The sequence below is a fragment of the Nyctereutes procyonoides genome, unplaced genomic scaffold (assembly GCF_905146905.1).
Source record: "Nyctereutes procyonoides isolate TBG_1078 unplaced genomic scaffold, NYPRO_anot_genome, whole genome shotgun sequence".
Lineage (NCBI taxonomy): Eukaryota > Metazoa > Chordata > Mammalia > Carnivora > Canidae > Nyctereutes > Nyctereutes procyonoides.
In genome coordinates, this window is record NW_026575052.1 from 26,266,137 (window position 1) to 26,283,667 (window position 17,531).

Genomic DNA, 17,531 nt, shown 5'->3' on the forward strand with positions numbered 1-17,531 from the left:
CGCGCTCCTGCCCCGCGCTCCTGCCCCGCGCCCTGCCCCGCGCTCCTGCCCCGCGCTCCTGCCCCGCGCCCTGCCCCGCGCTCCTGCCCCGCGCTCCTGCCCCGCGCCCTGCCCCGCGCTCCTGCCCCGCGCTCCTGCCCCGCGCTCCTGCCCCGCGCTCCTGCCCCGCGCCCTGCCCCGCGCTCCTGCCCCGCGCTCCTGCCCCGCGCCCTGCCCCGCGCTCCTGCCCCGCGCTCCTGCCCCGCGCTCTGCCCCGCGGCGCCCTGCCCCGCGCTCCTGCCCCGCGCCCTGCCCCGCGCTCCTGCCCCGCGCTCCTGCCCCGCGCCCTGCCCCGCGCTCCTGCCCCGCGCTCCTGCCCCGCGCCCTGCCCCGCGCTCCTGCCCCGCGCCCTGCCCCCGCGCCCTGCCCCGTCCTGCCCCGCGCCCTGCCCCGCGCTCCTACCCCGCGCCCTGCCCCGCGCCCTGCCCCGTCCTGCCCCGCGCCCTGCCCCGCGCTCCTGCCCCGCGCCCTGCCCCGCGCCCTGCCCCGCGGCCCAGGAGGCCAGGACGGTTGCGCTCCGGGCGCGTCCTCCCGCGGGGTCCAGGCCGCCTGGCTGCGCGCCTCCGCCTCAGCTTGGCCTCCCGGGGCCGCGTGGGGGGCCGGGGTCTGGGCTCCCCGCCCGGCCCCGCCCGGCCCCGCCCGGCCCGCGCCCCCGCCCCCGCCCCCGCCGGCAGCGGCGTCTCGAATCCACGTGATTTCCCGGCAGCGGCCGCCGGTCCCGGCTCCGGGCCCGCTGCTCCCCGCCCGCTTTCAGTTTCGAGAGCTGAGCGGCGGGGCGGGAGCGCTCGGGGCCGGAGCGCGGCGGGTGAGTGGCGGCGGCCCCGGGGCTGCGGGCCGGGCCGGGCGAGCCGTGCGGGGGGACTGGGTGCCGGAGGGCGCTGGGCGCGGGGCCCGGGGCCGCGGGCTGGGCGCGGGGTGCAGGGACTAACGGACCCGCGGACGGATGGGGCGCCCGTTGCCCGGCGGGGTTTGGGGCGGGGGTGCGAGCTGCAGCGGGGGGCAGGTCGGGGTCACCTGGGCCGAGGGAGGCGGGCGCGGGGCGCTCCCCTTGCTCCCCACCCTCCCCACGCTCCTGGAACTTTAACTTTGCATCGCTTTTTGAAGAATTATAGCAGCGGGAGTGGGGGCGGGTAGGGGTGAGCTAGAGAAAGGGGATCGAGAGGCACAAACTTCGTGGGATACACAGGATGGGGCAGCCCTGGAGATCCGCTGTGCAGCGCGGAGCCCAGCCTTACCCGCACGCATCGTCGTGGAGGGCAGGAGGAAATCGGGGAGCCGAGGGAGGCTCACGGTCACCACAGATCGTGGTGACCATTTCACAGAGTAGCTCACCTCTAGGCTCCTCAGGCTGTGTACATTAAACAACCACCCCTCTGTATGTCAATCCGACCTCCAAAGAGGTGCAAACTTTCAGTTCCGAAATAAATAAGTCAGAGAGAGGAAGGTACAGCAGAAGAACTCTAGGCGTTGTGTTATTGTAATAGGTGCTGTATGGTGGCAGAGGGTAGCTACATGTCTATACGATTGGGGAATCCCCTGGGTCCACCTGAAACTAATATAAAACATGACGACTCGACCTCAATATTATTCTTATTATTTTTAAAGACTTTATTTATTTATTCATGGAGTTACAGAGAGAAAGAGAGGCAGAGACACAGTCAGAGGGAGCCTGGTGCAGGACTCCATCCCGGGACCCCAGGATCATGGCCTGAGCTGAAGGCAGGTGCTCAACCGCTGAGCCACCCAGGGCTCCCTAACAATAATTTCTTAATGTCAGATCTCCACAGACTATGTCCGATGAGCATTTTAACCTCCTAATAGAGTGAAGGCATGGGCGCTATTTTGGTACTTGCTCTGCATTTCTTGTGATTTTCAACCATTTTTCTCACTCAGGAGGCCAGGACCTGGAGTTTGCTGAGCTAACCACTTAGGGAGGTATGGGAGAGGTCCTCTCGTGGTCTCAGCATGGCTTGCATCCGTTTTAGAAGTTGAGGGTTCTTCCATTTCCTTTTTAAAAGATTAGGGGTTTGCAGACTTAAAATTTGAAAACTAGCACTTCCTAGCTTCCCAAACCCGGGGGTCGGGAGGTGGGGTACCAAAGGTACCTAGGCCAGTACCTAGAGCTTCCTCCCTCCAGACTGCTTTTCCTTCTCTCCGAGAAGCACCAAGTCCAGAAAAGCCTTCGGCTTGGTGTCCCACAGAACAGAACGGGAGGGAAAAGCTGATTATTTCAAGGTGCATGCGGACTTCCCTCCGTTGTGCTTTGCTCCAAGCTTGCTGAGTTGTAGTGCGGACCGGCCGTTGATCGTGTCCTCCTGCCTTGTCTCCAAAGCACCGCCCGTAGCTTGACTGGCACCCAGTTATGGGAGGCAGGTGGACCAGGGCCTGTTGCAGCCTTGTGTTTGCTGGGTGACCATGGACTGTCTCCTCTCTCAGAACGTCTCAGTTTCTCTGTACCCCCAAGGCACATACCTCCTCCCCGCTGAGGAAAATCCCACAGACCTTTTTAGTATATATCTCCCGTCTGTTATGAATTTAATTGTGACTCCGAGAAGGATATGTTGGGACGCCTGAGTGGCTCAGCGGTTGAGTGTGTGCCTTTGGCTCATGTCGTGATCCTGGGGTCCTGGGATTGAGTCCTACATCAGATTCCCCAAAGGGAACCTGCTTCTCCCTCTGCCTGTGTCTCTGCCTCTCTCTCTGTGTCTCTCTCATGAATAAATAAATAAAATCTTTAGAAAAAAAAGATATGTTGAAGTTCTCACCCTCTTTATCTCTGAATTGTGACTTTATTTGGAAATAGAGTCATAGCTGATGTAATTAATTGAGAAGACATCATACCAGACTAAGTGGGTCCTTAATTCCGTATGACTGGTGTCCCTGCAAGAGAGAGGTCAGCTTATGAAGATTGAGACACACCATGAGATGACAGCTGTGTGACAACAGAGACAGAGATCAGAATGATGCATCTCTAAGGCCAGGAGCTCCCAAGAATTGCCAGCACCCCACAGAAACCGGAAAAAGCAAAGAAGGATCCTCTCCTGAGGGTACTTTGTTACAACTGTAACCAAGCTAGGAAACTAATTCGCCAGCCCAGAACCACTCTTCTGCTTTCCAGAGTTGGAATAAGGATCAAGCAAATTAATACGCATGCCAATACTTTGTAAAGACTTTTTGTAGGTATTCTGAGGATATAAACTACTGGTGCCCTTTGCCAGATCTATTTTTTGAGTATTGGCTGGTAGCCCCAAGTCTACCTTGGCTGAAACTCAGCCTGCAAGGAAAACACCTAGAGGATTCGCGAAGAAAAATTGACGAGTCTGGCTGTTGGTGTAGGCTGCCTGGGGCAGGGAAGATTTTTGATCCCTTCTGGCCACCCTGGAGAACATGCTTCTTCAATGCACTGTATTTAAAACCTTACAGAAATGATGGGGCAGGCAAGCACTTGGTTATGTGTGGGACTTGGTACCTATAAAATGGGCATGGTTGTGTGACCCATATGCTATCTGGGGGTTTGTGGGTCCATGAGAGCTGGGTAAAGTTGGCATGAACCCCTATTCTGTTCCTCTGGGAAGCCCTAAGTGTTCCTTAGTTCTCTGTGAATCTGGAGGGTGAAGTTGGGTGTGAACTTAGTTCCTCTGGCCATCTCTGGTCCCAGACTCTTCTTCTGCTCTGCGGTCACCCTTTCTCCCTAGTTGACGACTGCCTGAAACCAGTCATTTTCCTGGGATGGAAAAATGAGAGTCCTGGGGAACCGTGAGTTCACTTGTTTATCCTGCTTGTTTCAAGGCTGACTCTGCAATGGGATTCCTACTTCATCCTGTGGGTCACTCCAAAGTCTTCCAATAAGTTCTTAGATACAAGAGTCTTCCCCAGGAAGGTTTTTAGCAGCCCTTCTCGCTGGCTGAGGTGCCTCTGACATTCAGCAAAGGAGAACTTCAGAGAGCCTGAGGGAATGTTCACTTAGCCTCAGATGACCTGTTTTCACTTTGGTTTACTTCCAGTCTTTTTTCTATTTGTGTATATTCGTATTTTTAAATGGACTCATACATAAAACAAAAAACGAAATTATACTTTTTAAACTAAATAAAATGGAATTATGTATTAAAGAAAAAGTATAGCCTATATCATTTTTGAAATTATTTCATTTTTAGTGGCTAATACATTCATTTAATAAAATAATATAAAACATATAAATAGATATGTAATGAAAAGTAAGTCTCCCTCCTTCCCCTATCTCACAACCACCTGATTACCCTCCCTGAAAGCACCAGTGTTATCAGGTTCTTATGTCTCCTTCCAAAGAGAGTTCAGGTGGGCCTTTAGAAACATGGATATATCTATATCTATATATTTATAATCTATCCCCCTTCTCACAAATGGTGATATACTCTATATAGTGTTTTTTAATCTTTTAAAAATTTAATGTAATTTAGAAATCTTTCTACATCAAAACAAAAACAAAATCTGCTTTTCTCTTTTTTAACAGCTCTAGAGCATTTCACTCTATGGTTGTTTCATAATTAATTAAACTATTTTGGGGCATTTAGGTTGTTTCCAGTCTCTTGCTATACCAAACAGTGTTGTCGTGAATATCTTTGTTTAAGCATCATGTTTGCCTATGTAAAAATAAGTCTTTAAGAAAAGTAACCAGGAGGGGCACCTCGGTGGCCCAGTCGGGTTAAGCGCCTGCCTTTGGCTTAGGTCATGATTTCAGTGTTGGGCTCCCTGCTCAGCGGGGAGTCTGTTTCTCCCTCTGCCCTTCCTCCCTGCTTACACATGTGAGCTTGCTCTCTCTCTCTCTCTCTCTCTGTCTCTCTCTCTGTGTCTCTCAAATAAATAAATAATATCTTAAAAAACAACAACATCAAAAACAACAACAAACCATCCAAGAGTGAATTTGTAAAGCGAATATGCAGTTTGAACTTTGGTAAATACGGCAAATTACTTTCCTTAAATGTTGGGCTAATTTTCACTCCTAACAGCTACGTGTGAGGGGACCTGCTTCCCACACCCACCCCAACATGCATGTTATCAAACTTTTCCATATTTGCACATCTGGGAGATGAATAATGGTGTATTCCCCCCCCCCCCCATTTCTCTTATCCTTTCAAATATTTAAGGGTCATTTGTAGTTAATTTTTCTTTTTTTTCTAAACTTAAATTTTTATTTATTTATGATAGTCACACACACAGAGAGAGAGAGAGAGAGGCAGAGACATAGGCAGAGGGAGAAGCAGGCTCCATGCACTGGGAGCCCGACGTGGGATTCGATCCCGGGTCTCCAGGATCGCACCCTGGGCCAAAGGCAGGCGCCAAACTGCTGCGCCACCCAGGGATCCCTGTAGTTAATTTTTCAGACTGTCTATTCGTATTCTTTTTCCACTTTTCCATTGGGTTGTTGGTCTTTTTCCTTTTTAGCTGTAAAAGCACTGTAGATATTAAGGAAATTCACTCTTTGTAATGAGTATACTGGCATTTTAAGTGGCGTCAGTGTTGTCCATAGAATGATGAAACCATATCCACGTTTTTAAGCATCTAGATTGAGTCTTGTTCTCTTCTACTGCACATAGACTGTTTAATTCTGTTGTGGGTTTTTTTTTAAGATTTATTTATTTACTTATTCATGAGAGACACAGAGAGAGGCAGAGACACAGGCAGAGGGAGAAGAAGGCTCTCAGCAGGGAGCCCGACACGGGACTTGATCCCAGGACCCTGGAATCACGACCCAAGCCAAAGGCAGTTGCTCAACCACTGAGCCACCCAGGCACCCCTCTTCTGTTTTATATAAAAACCAAAATGTGACATTTTAATTCTTTCCATATTTCCCTCTAGATTCCTCTCAGGAAGGGAAGTACTTTTGGGAAAATATCTTGATAGGATTGGGATGGGTGGGGCCCACATGCAAAGTGGTCAGCAGGGACGGGGATATGATGGGCAGAGCAGACTCTTTGAGTGGAGCATGTGAATGGGGTCAGGGTGCTAGAGGTAGGATGCTGTATTGGGTCCCAAGAGGAGGAAGGAGAGAGAGAAGGTGGAGAGAGGCTAGACATCCCAGGGAGGAGACCCCCCCCCCAGAAACTTCTTGGAGATAGAATGACCAAAGGGCATTTTTGGGGGAATGATGCCCCTTACTCCACAAGGTAGGTACTGATAGCACAGTTTCCCACCTGGCTCCGCCCAGCAATCGTTAACCCACTCAGCACACATGTGCTGAGTTTCTAGAACATGTCAGGTCCTGCGCTGGGCACTGGGTTATAGTTGAGAACATGAGAAAACCTCACTGATGTGCCAACAGGAACAGAGAATAAACAGGTACACAGAGATATGACTGCAGTGAAGAAAGATAAGGTACGTTGTGGGGGGGGGGGGCGGCGGTAGGCACACCCAGGGTGGAGAAATGGTTGTGTTTGGAGAGGCCAGGCATGGCCTTCCCATAAGGGATACTGGGACAATTGAGAGGTGTGAGGCGGGGGGCCATGTACCATGATGATGTCTGGAGGAAGAGGGAACAGGGCAGAGGCAATGGCAAAAAAAAAAAAAAGAGAGAGAGAGAGAAGGAGTGGAGAGAAAAAAAGGAAGGAGCAAGTGGGAGAGGAAGAGCTGTTCTGTGCTTGAACGCTTATTGAAAGTGAATTTTTTGCATGTAATTTAACAAAAGGCCGGACCTGCAGCAGGAGCCCCTCCACCAGAGGGGACCTGGTCACTACAGCCTCCCATCCCTGCCCTGGGCACAGCCTGGGGCGGGGGGGGGGCGCGGCTAACCTTCCAGAGGCCATGGTATTTCGGATGGCTTGCCATCTGAGCCAGTTTGTCTGTATCAGGAAAGGTAGGGCTGCCCCTGCTGACATCAGTGCTGTGATGAACCTGCTGGTAGCTAGAGCTTTGCTCACATTCTGGATTGTTTCCTTAGGCTGGGTTCTCAACATGGACTTCTACAGGAATATATAGACTTTATTTTTATGGAGTTAAGGTGCACATAACATAAAATTGACTATTGTAACCACCTAAAATATCCAATAGTATTGTGCACGTTCACATTGTTGTGCAGCCATCGCCGCTGCCCATCCCCAGGACTCTTCTCATTTTGTACAACCAAAACTCTATGCCCATTATCCATAATTCCCTATTCCCTCTCCCCCCAGCCCCTGGCCATGACCATTCTACCTTCTTGTCTCTATGGATTTGGTACTCGATGTACCTCATATTAGTGCAGTCATACAGGATTTGTCTTTTGTGACAGTCTTATGTCATCTAGCATAATATTCTCAAGATTTAGCCATGTTGTATATTACATGATTTCCTTCCTGTTTAAGGTTGAATAATATTCCATTGTATGAAGAGACCACATTTTGCTTCTCCATTCCTCCATTGATGGTCACTTGGGCTGCTTCCATGTTTTAGTTATTGCAAATAGTGCTGCTATGAACATGGATATACAAATATCTCTTTGAGCCTCTGCTTTCAGTTCTTTTGGGTATATGCTCAGAAGTGAAATTGCTGAGTCATATGGTAATTCTATTTTTAATTTTTTTGAGAAATCACCATCTTGTTTTCCACAGCAGCTGTACCATTTTACATACCCATCGAGAGTGCGCAGCGGTTCCAATTTCTCTACATCTTCCCTAGTATATGTTGTTTCCTGTTTTTTGTTTTTTTGATAGTAGCCATCCTAATGAGTGTGAGGTGGTATCAATCTCAATTTTAGTTATTTATTTATTCATGAGACACACACACACACAGGCAGAGACATAGGCAGAGGGAGAAGCAGGCTCCCTGCGGGGAATCCCATGTGGGACTTGATCCCAGGACCCCAGGATTGTGCTCTGAGTCGAAAGCAGATGCCCAACCACTGAGCCACACAGGTGCCCCTGTAGAGTTTTTTTTTTTTTAGATTTCATTTATTTATTTAAGAGAGAGAGCATGCACACACGTGTGGGAGGAGGGGCAGAGGCAAAGGGAGAAGGAAGAGCAGACTCCCCCATAAGCAGGGAACCTAACATGACATGGGCTTGATCCCAAGACCCTGAGATCCTTACCTGAACTGAAGTCAGATGCTTAATGGAGTGAGCCACCCAGGCGCCTCTCGTTGTAGTTTTGATTTGCATTTCCCTGAGGATTGATGATGCTGACCATCTTTCATGTGCTGATTGGCCGTTTGTATATCTTCTTTGGAGAAATATCTCTTCAGGTCCTTTGCCTATTTGTGAATTGAGTTGTTAATCTTTTTGTTATTCAGTTGCAGGCATTTAGTTTTGTTACTGAACTGTGGGCATTCTCTGTATATTTTGATTATAAATTCCTTGTCAAATACATGTTTTTCAAATATTTTCTCCCATTCTGTGGCTTGCCTTTTTACCCTGTGGATAGCATCTTTTTATGCAAAAATTTTTTTGAATTTTCATGAGTCCAATTTCTGTGTGTGTATATATATTGGTGTTGATTGCCAAATCATTGTGGTTCAGCTTTTGTCCTATGTTTTCTCCTAAGAGAAAGGTGTTGATTGCCAAATCATTGTGGTTCAGCTTTTGTCTTATGTTTTCTCCTAAGAGTCTTACTGTTTTGGGTCTTATATTTAGGTCCTCAATCCATTTTGAGTAAATTTCATATGTAGTGTAACGGAAGGTTCCAACTTCATTCTTTTGCATGTGGACAGCCAGTTTCCCCAGCACCATTTATTGAAAAGACTGTTCTTTCCCCATTGAATGGTCTTGGCAACTTTGTCAAAAATCATTTGGCCATATATGCAAGGATTTATTTCTGGGCTTTCTATTCTATTTTAATTGGTCTATGTGGTTGAGCCTTGAACAACATGGTGGTTAGGAGTGCTGACCCTCAGACTGTCAAAAATCCATATATAACTTTTGACTCTCCTAATACTACCTACTGATAGCAGACTATTGACCAGAAGCCTTCCCAATAATAACAATTGATTAACACATATTTTGCATGTTATGTGTATTATATACTGTATCATTACAATAAAGGAAGTTGGGAAAATTTTGTTAAGAAAATCATAAAGAAGAGAAAATACATTTATAATACTTACTGTATTTCTTGAAAAAATTTCATTTAAAAATGGACTCACAATTCAAACCCATCTTGTTCAAGAGTCAACTGGCTTTATGTTTTTTGCCAATACCACTGTTTTGATTTAGTTTATAGTAAGTTTTGAAATCAGGAAATATTGGTTCTCTAGTTTTGTTCTTTTTCAGGATCATTTTGGCTATTTGGGGTCTCTTGAGATTCCATATGAATTTTAGGGTGGGCTTTTCTGCTTCTGCAAAAAAATCCCATCATTGGAATTTTTGTGGGATTGTGTTGAATCTGTATATTACTTTGGATAATATTGACATTTGAACAGTATTAAGTCTTCCAGTCAATGAACCTATAATGTGTTTCCATTTATTTATGCCTTTGATTTCTTGTGGCAATGTTTTGTAGTTTTCAGTGTACACATTTTTCACCTCCTTGGTTAATTGTTAAGTATTTTATTCTTTTTGATACTATTGTGCAAAAATTCTTTTTGTAATTTCCCTTTTAGATTTGACATTGTGTATAGAAATGCAACTGATTTTTGTGTGTCAGCTTTGTATATTGTAACTTTGCCAAATTCATGTATTAGTTCTAACAGTTTTTCTGTAGAGTTTAGGATCTTCTGCGTATAAGAGTATTGTATATATACCATCTGCAGACAGATAATTTTACTTCTTTCTGATTTAAATGCATTATATTTCTTTTTCTTACCTTTAGGATGTTAAATGTAATCCCCATGGTAACCACAAAGAACATAGCTATAGAATATACACAAAAGGAAATTTTTTAAAAATGTAAACATTTAGCTACAAAAATTTTTTTTAAAGATTTTATTTATTTATTCATGAGAGACCCAGAGAGAGGCAGAGACATAGGCAGAGGGAGAAGCGGGCTCCCTGCAGGGAGCCCGATTCAGGACTTAATCCCAGGACCCCAGGATCACGCTCTGAGCCAAAGCCAGATGCTCAACCACTGAGCCACCCAGGTGCCCCTCACCTTCTCTTTCTTTAGTTCTTTGAGCATTTAAGACACTTTTTTTAAAAATTATTTTTTAAGCAGTCTCTGCACCCAGTGTGAGGATAAAACCCACAGCCCTGAGATCAAGACTTGCATGCTGTATTGACTGAGCCAGGCTGGTGCCTCTTTAAGACAGTTGTTTTAAAGTCATTGTCTGAAAGGTCTGCCACTAAGTCTCAGGGAAATTCTGTTGGTTTTTGAATCAATGAACATATCGAATGAGTCATACTTTCCTGTTCTTCATATGCTTTGTGGTTTTGTTGTTATTGTTGTCGAACACTGGACATTTGAATATAATAATGTGATAACTCTGGAAATAAGACTCCCCCTTTCCCCACAGTTTGCTGGGTTTTTGTTATTGCTTTGGTTTTTCCATTGCTGTGGACTCTCTGTGCCGAGGATCAGCCTGGGGTGTAAACTTAATGTCTTTCTGTATCTTTTCTAAGTTTTCCTTGGGCATATGTGGTCACTTTCTAACTTTCTCCTTATATATAGTTGTTTTTGAATGTCCTAGTCTTTAATGTCTAGCTCCAGAAAGGGGAAAAGGGAAGAATAATGGTGGGAACCATGGGGTCTGGCCCTTTTAATCTCCTGACTGTTTAACTGGAGAGAGTCTTGCAGCAATGAGGGGAAATACAGCAACAACGACTGGTTGCCTTTTCTTTCTGTGCCTCTGTGATCAGAAGCAATAATCAGCAAATAGAGCACAAATCTCCAATATTTGGAAAACAAGGTCCTTTTTACTCACCCCAATTCTTGTAAGCTGTGTGCATGCTGCCCCAGGAACATGTGCACAGCGGTCTCCCATGTGGCTAGGTCTGGGGTATGGATAGCTGCTACTGGGCTTAGAGCTGGAAATGACCAAAAATAACCACAATTTACCACCCAGGCATTCTGTTGGAGGTAGCAAGCATTCAAAGGCTCCAGAGTTCCAGAACAGTTCTATTAGACAGATTGTACCTATGCAGTCGTCTCAGTGGAAGAGACAAAGTACTGCTTCCTACTCTGCCATCTTCCCAGAATCCTCTCCTCAAGTTTTATTTTTTTAAAGTATTTGAGACCACATTTCTAAATTTCTCTCCTATAATACTGTGCAGATGCAGAGGCTGCAGGCATCTGGGAAGTTGCATCATGCCCCCAGCAACCATCTCCATGGTAGATGGATGGAGCCTGTACCATCACCAAACTCCAAACCCCCATCAGCCTCTTGCTTTGGTGGTTCTTTCTGCCCCTCGTGGCAAAGTGGAGGGACCATTCAAACCGTGGGGAGCTGGGATTCTGAGGCATTCAGATCTTGTTGTGGCATCTGGTTGTAGAGAGAAATAGCTTGCTGACTTATGTGTCTTCATGGTAGACTTTTCCCTGAGTTCTTGAAAGTGTCCTGTGCATTTCTGAGTCTCAGAATCCCCTTCTTGAAATGAATGGGCTAATGTTCTCCCGAACAGAGATTTATCCAATAGAAGTCAACAAGATGGTTGTAGGAGATGTACAGTTAGGGCCTTCATGTAAATTGAATCATAAAGTGAGAACGTTATCTTCTTTTCGTTCTCTTTAATCCTTCCACATTAGTCAAGGAGAAAGTGTCAGTTGGTGCTTAATTAATGCTTCACACACTTTTTACTCTCCTTTTCAGCAACTGGAGGCCAGGCCCCGGGTCAGAGCTGTGGGCAGGCAGTGACACTGGGTTCTGTTTCAACAGTGTTATTTTGTTTACTTTGTTTGTTTTTTTCTTTTTTTTGGAGGGTTATCTTCTGTTCATGGTGAACACTACTTTAGAAAACAAAGTTAAATGTGAGATGTCTTTTAGAAAAGTTTCAAGGAATTGGTACTCTGATTCTCAGATCAGGCAAAAATGTCCTCAAGTGTAGATAAAACATCTTAGAAATTGTGTACCTCTCCCTAAAGGATAAAACCATGAGATATAGACTTCAAGTTCTATATTTCTGCTATGTTTAGAACTTTTCAAATGACTGATTATATATTTTGTAAGCAGAAAAATAATAAAGTTCTGTGGAGATGGTAATTTCCTTTGGAAAGAAAATTATTTGTTGAAGGTAGTATTGTGCTTCAATTAGGAAAAAGTCTCTGAATTCAGCACAGGTCTTATTTATTTATTTAAAAAGTTTTTCATTTTTGGGGAGCCTGGGTGGCTCAGTTGATTAGATATCCAATTCTTGATTTCAGCTCAGGTCATGATCTCAGGGTTGTGAGATAGAGCCCCATGTCGGGCTCTGTTCTGGGTATGAAGCCTGCTTAAGATTCTCTCTCTCTCTCTCTCCTTCTGCCCCTCTGCCCCATGCCCACTCTCTCTCTCTTTAAAAAAAAAATTCCATTTTTCACTGAGACATAATTAACATGTGACATTATATTAGGTTTCTGGTGTATGACATAACAGTTTGATCTTTATATGCATTGCAAAGTGATCTCCACAATAAATCTAGTTAACATCTGTCACCATACATAGTTATAAAATTTTTTTTCTAGTGTTGAGGACTTTTAAGATCTATTTTTTAACGATCTTCAAATGTGCAAGAGAATATTATTTTTTAAAGATATAAAAAATATTTTTAAGTAATCTCTACACCTAGCATGGGGCTTGAACTTACAACCCGGAGATCAAGAATTGCATGCTCCACCGACCGAGCCAGCCAGGTGCCCCTGCAATAGAGTATTATTAACTATGGTCACCCAGCTGTGTATTACATCTCCATGATATATTTATTTTATAACTGGAAATTTATATCTTTTGACCCATTTCACACATTTCTCTCACCCTCCACTTAGCATGCCTTGGCAACCACTAATCTGTTCCCTGTATTTTTTGTTTGTTAGGGTGGTTGGTTGGTTGATTTGGTTTGTTTTTTTTTAGATTCCACATGGAAGTGAGATTATATGGTGTTTTCCCTCCTCTGCCTAACTTTGTCCCCTAGGACTCCAAAACCATATTCTTCCGGGATCCTCACCAACTGCATGGTTGGTGATAAAGAGGGGATTTCCAGACTTGGCTTTGTTTCCAGTTGGGTGTAGCTGTGCTGAGCCTGGGCCTGTATGAGAGCATCCTGTAGAGCCACAGAGCTGGGGTGCAAGGTGCCAAGGAACAGGCCAGAGGCGGAAGTGTTAGTCATTGGGAGACACCCACAGGGCTTCATCTAAAGAAGGCCATCTTGGTGCCTTTCCTGTCCCCCAGCCTTTCAGAGGGCAAGAATCACTTGCCTCTGGTTTGCTAGAGAAGTAGGGTGCCAAGGGTGAGGGAACACAGAACCAGTCTCCTCCAGCTGGGAGTGGGGAGCTGGGTGTCGTCATGCCTAGAACATTAGTTCCCAAGCTTGTCAGCACGGGAGAATCACCTGAGGAACTTCCAGAGGCTGCGTTCCACCCCTAGAGATGTTGCTATGATTGGTTCAGGATGCAGCTCGTTGGAATTTTTGAAAGCCACCCCCCCCACCAGATGATTCCAATGTGCAAACAAATTTGGGAACCCCAGACCTGGCCTGGAAGATCCTGGGAGAGTGCTCTGGAGACCCAGGAATGTGTCAGGTGAAAGCCTTCTCATGGAGGCCTCACCAGCCACTTCGTGTGGGAGCTGGGCCCAAACCACCAGGGCTGAGCAGGAGAGGCAAGGCCACTACCTGGTCACCTGCTGGCTCTAGAGCACCCTGGTCCCAGAGGGTGCATCTGGAAACCCTGGGGGGTCCTTTGGTGGAAAGACCAAGCCTTTTGAGCAAGAAAGTGGGGGTGGGGGTGAAAGAGGTGACTTAAAACCAGTGATGTAGGCTGGGACCCAGATCCCGCAGTTTGCAATGAGAAAGAGGGAGACCTCTTGGATGTGGGATAGGACTGCCTGGACCTGAGCCCCAGACTTGGGCTGCGCCTCCCTCTCTGGATCCCTCTCTGACCCCCACTATGCACCCTATCCCCCAGAGGGCCGCAGGGCCTAGAGATGTTTGTTCAACTCCCAGTTCTGGGGCTCTCTAGCAGTGACCAGGCAAATCCCCTCACTGCTGGGAGCCTCAGTTTCAGCATTGGTAAAGCCCTGATGAAGTATAAGTCCTGGAGGACCCTGCTATTGTGATGACAATGAAGATGATGGCTTCCCAAGGAACAGGCAACCCACATCGTCACCCCCCCACCCCCAACCCTGCGGAAATGGGCTGTGTTAAGGACCCCTCTCACCTGCTCCACCAGCTTTTGTGGGTGAGGGAGGAAAGGGCTGCTAACGTCTTTCTGAAGTGGTGTGCTTGAAAGGAGGGCCATCCCTGGGGTGGGGCTGCATCTTCCAGAAAGAGCCCACCCGGTCAGTCTGGCCCTGCCTTTGCTTCTTATTTGTTGTACGTGCCAGCAGGGTCTTAGCCCCCTCAGGGCCTCTTACCGCCGCCCCCCCCCCCCCCCCCCCCCCCGTCTATAAAATGGGCCTGGCATGGACCGTGCAGCCAGGTCTTTTCCAGAGCCGCATTCCCCTGAAGCCTTGGATGGAAGCTGGCCAGCCCTGGGGGAGGGCACAGACCCCAGGTCGCTGTCATCACCCCCGGTAGGGCTTGGCGTGGGGCATTCTGAGAGGACTTGTGGCTTCTGTGGATCTGCTTTTCCCCAGAGTCCACAAGCCTGACTGTCCACTCAGTCCCGAGAAGCCAACTTTAGTGGCACTTCCTGTTTTATGGGATATTTCTTTTTTTGTAAGATTTTATTTATTTATTCATGAGAGATACACAGAGAGAGAGAGAGAGACATAGGCAGAGGGAGAGGCAGGATCCCTGCGGGGAGCCTGATGCAGGACTCATCCCAGGACCCCAGGATCACTCCCTGAGCCAAAGGCAGATGCTCAACCACTGAGCCACCCAGGCGTCCCCTGTGGGACATTTCTGTATGGCCCCACCAACCAGCCTTTCTGGTTCTGAGGTTAAACTCGAGCCCTTTCTACCTCTGCCCCTCTCTCTCCATTGGCCATCCTCAGCTGCTCCCTTTTTGTCCCCTCTTCTCCCACCCCAGCCCAGGAACCAGGGGCAGAACCCAGGCCTGCCAGTGCCATAGGGATGGGGCTTCCATCAGCCTGACCCTCCCCTCCCCTCTCCCCTCCAGCCTCGGAGCACAGGAAAGGCAGGTGGGGCCCCTCCAGTAGAGATGAGGAGACAAGCCCCAGCGAGCCAATGGACAACAAGAAAGGTTCACCCAGCCTCCTGGGGGGTTCCCCCCATAATCCAAGCCTGGGAAAGTCAGGGAGAGGGAAGAAGCCAAAGGAACAGCAGTCAGAAGTCTGTGATTCAAACCATGTCCTCTCCACCATCCCTCCCTTCCTTCCTTGTACCCTGTGGTGGGGGCTGTGGTTACAGAGCAAAGAGCAGCACCATTTATAATAATAGTTAACATGTTCAGAGCCTTTCTTGTAGCCCAGATGCCATGTCGGGGATTTTACCTGCTTCATCTCCCAACGACCTTGCCTGGTAGATTTGAGTACACACATAGAGACACCGATGTTGCTCGCTGTCACTCACCTGCTCCCCCCCTCCCACCCCAGTCAGCCAGTACACCCATCCCTCATCCACTGTGGTCTAGGTGTGCGTCCCAGGGCCGGGCGGCAGGTGCATGAGAGGGCCGAGAGGTAGCCAGCAACCCGGTAATGAAAAGCCATTTGTTTATTCATCCTTGGAACATTTCCTGGCCCCTGAACGTGTATCTCTTTGTGGCAGATGTATTAACATGGTTTGACTTTATCTGAGAGGCAGTGGGAAGCTGATAGAAGGGTTTACACAGAAATCAGGCCAGGCCAGACCAGGGCTGAGTGTTAGAAATAACTCTGGCCAGGGGAATGTACACATGTGGTATGAGTGCCATACTGTATCAACCCACATCGCTCAGCCTCTTCCTTTTTTAATGGCTGAGGGGGAATTCTGTTGTATGGCTATGCCATAATTTAACCAGTTCCTTTTCAGTGGTAATTTAGAGTTTCTTCCGTCTTTTACTGCCATAAACAAGGCCACATTAAGTATTCCTGAATGTATGTTATTTTGCACATTATTAATAAATACATGAGCATGGAATTGCAAGATGTGGTTATGTGGCATTTGCAGTTTTTATAGATAAAGTTTTATTGCCATACACTCATACACAACAGGTATCGAAATGCCTGCTAATGCATAACTTTGCCAGCTATATAATTTCCTTGACAATCTAAGAGCTGAAAAACCATATAATCTCTTTTAATTTTATTTTTTAATAATAAATTTATTTTTTATTGGTGTTCAATTTACCAACATACAGAATAACACCCAGTGCTCATCCCGTCAAGTGCCCCCCTCAGTGCCCGTCACCCATTCACCCCCACCCCCCGCCCTCCTCCCCTTCCACCTCCCCTAGTTCGTTTCCCAGAGTTAGGAGTCTTTATGTTCTGTCTCCCTTTCTGATATTTCCCACACATTTCTTCTCCCTTCCCTTATATTCCCTTTCACTATTATTTATATTCCCCAAATGAATGAGAACATACACTGTTTGTTCTTCTCCGATCGACTTACTTCACTCAGCATAATACCTTCCAGTTTCATCCACGTTGAAGCAAATGGTGGGTATTTGTCGTTTCTAATGGCTGAGTAATATTCCATTGTATACATAGACCACATCTTCTTTATCCATTCATCTTTCGATGGACACCGAGGCTCCTTCCACAGTTTGGCTATTGTGGACATTGCTGCTATAAACATTGGGGTGCAGGTGTCCCGGCGTTTCATTGCATCTGAATCTTTGGGGTTGAATGAGATACAATCCAAACTAGAAGTCCTAATGACGAGGGTTAACGAGGTGGAAGAACGAGTGAGTGACATAGAAAACAAGTTGATGGCAAAGAGGGAAACTGAGGAAAAAAGAGATAAACAATTAAAAGACCATGAGGATAGATTAAGGGAAATAAACAACAGCCTGAGGAAGAAAAACCTACGTTTAATTGGGGTTCCCGAGGGCACCTAAAGGGACAGAGGGCCAGAATATGTATTTGAACAAATCATAGCTGAAAACTTTCCTAATCTGGGAAGGGAAACAGGCATTCAGATCCAGGAAATAGAGAGACACCCCCCCCCCCCAAAATCAATAAAAACCATTCAACACCTTGACATCTAATAGTTAAGCTTGCAAATTCCAAAGATAAAGAGATCCTTAAAGCAGCAAAAGACAAGAAATCCGTGACTTTTATGGGGAGGAGTATTAGGGTAACAGCAGACCTCTCCACAGAGACCTGGCAGGCCAGAAAGGGCTGGCAGGATATATTCAGGGTCCTAAATGAGAAGAACATGCAACCAAGAATACTTTATCCAGCAAGGCTCTCATTCAAAATGGAAGGAGAGATAAAGAGCTTCCAAGACAGGCAGGAACTGAAAGAACATGTGACCTCCAAACGAGCTCTGCAAGAAATTTTAAGGGGGACTCTTAAAACTCCCCTTTAAGAAGAAGTTCAG

General features: G+C 46.9%; 1 protein-coding gene across 5 annotated transcripts in view; it reads left to right on the forward strand.

The window, feature by feature from the left end:
• Positions 1 to 799: 799 nt before the first annotated feature.
• Positions 800 to 17,531, forward strand: part of NLRC5 (NLR family CARD domain containing 5) — an 80,404-nt gene continuing 63,672 nt past the window's right edge. For all 5 annotated transcript variants that reach the window (XM_055332025.1, XM_055332026.1, XM_055332028.1 and 2 more), the window contains exon 1: positions 800 to 844. The gene's annotated coding sequence lies outside the window, so the exon portion shown is untranslated. The remainder of the gene's footprint in view (positions 845 to 17,531) is intronic.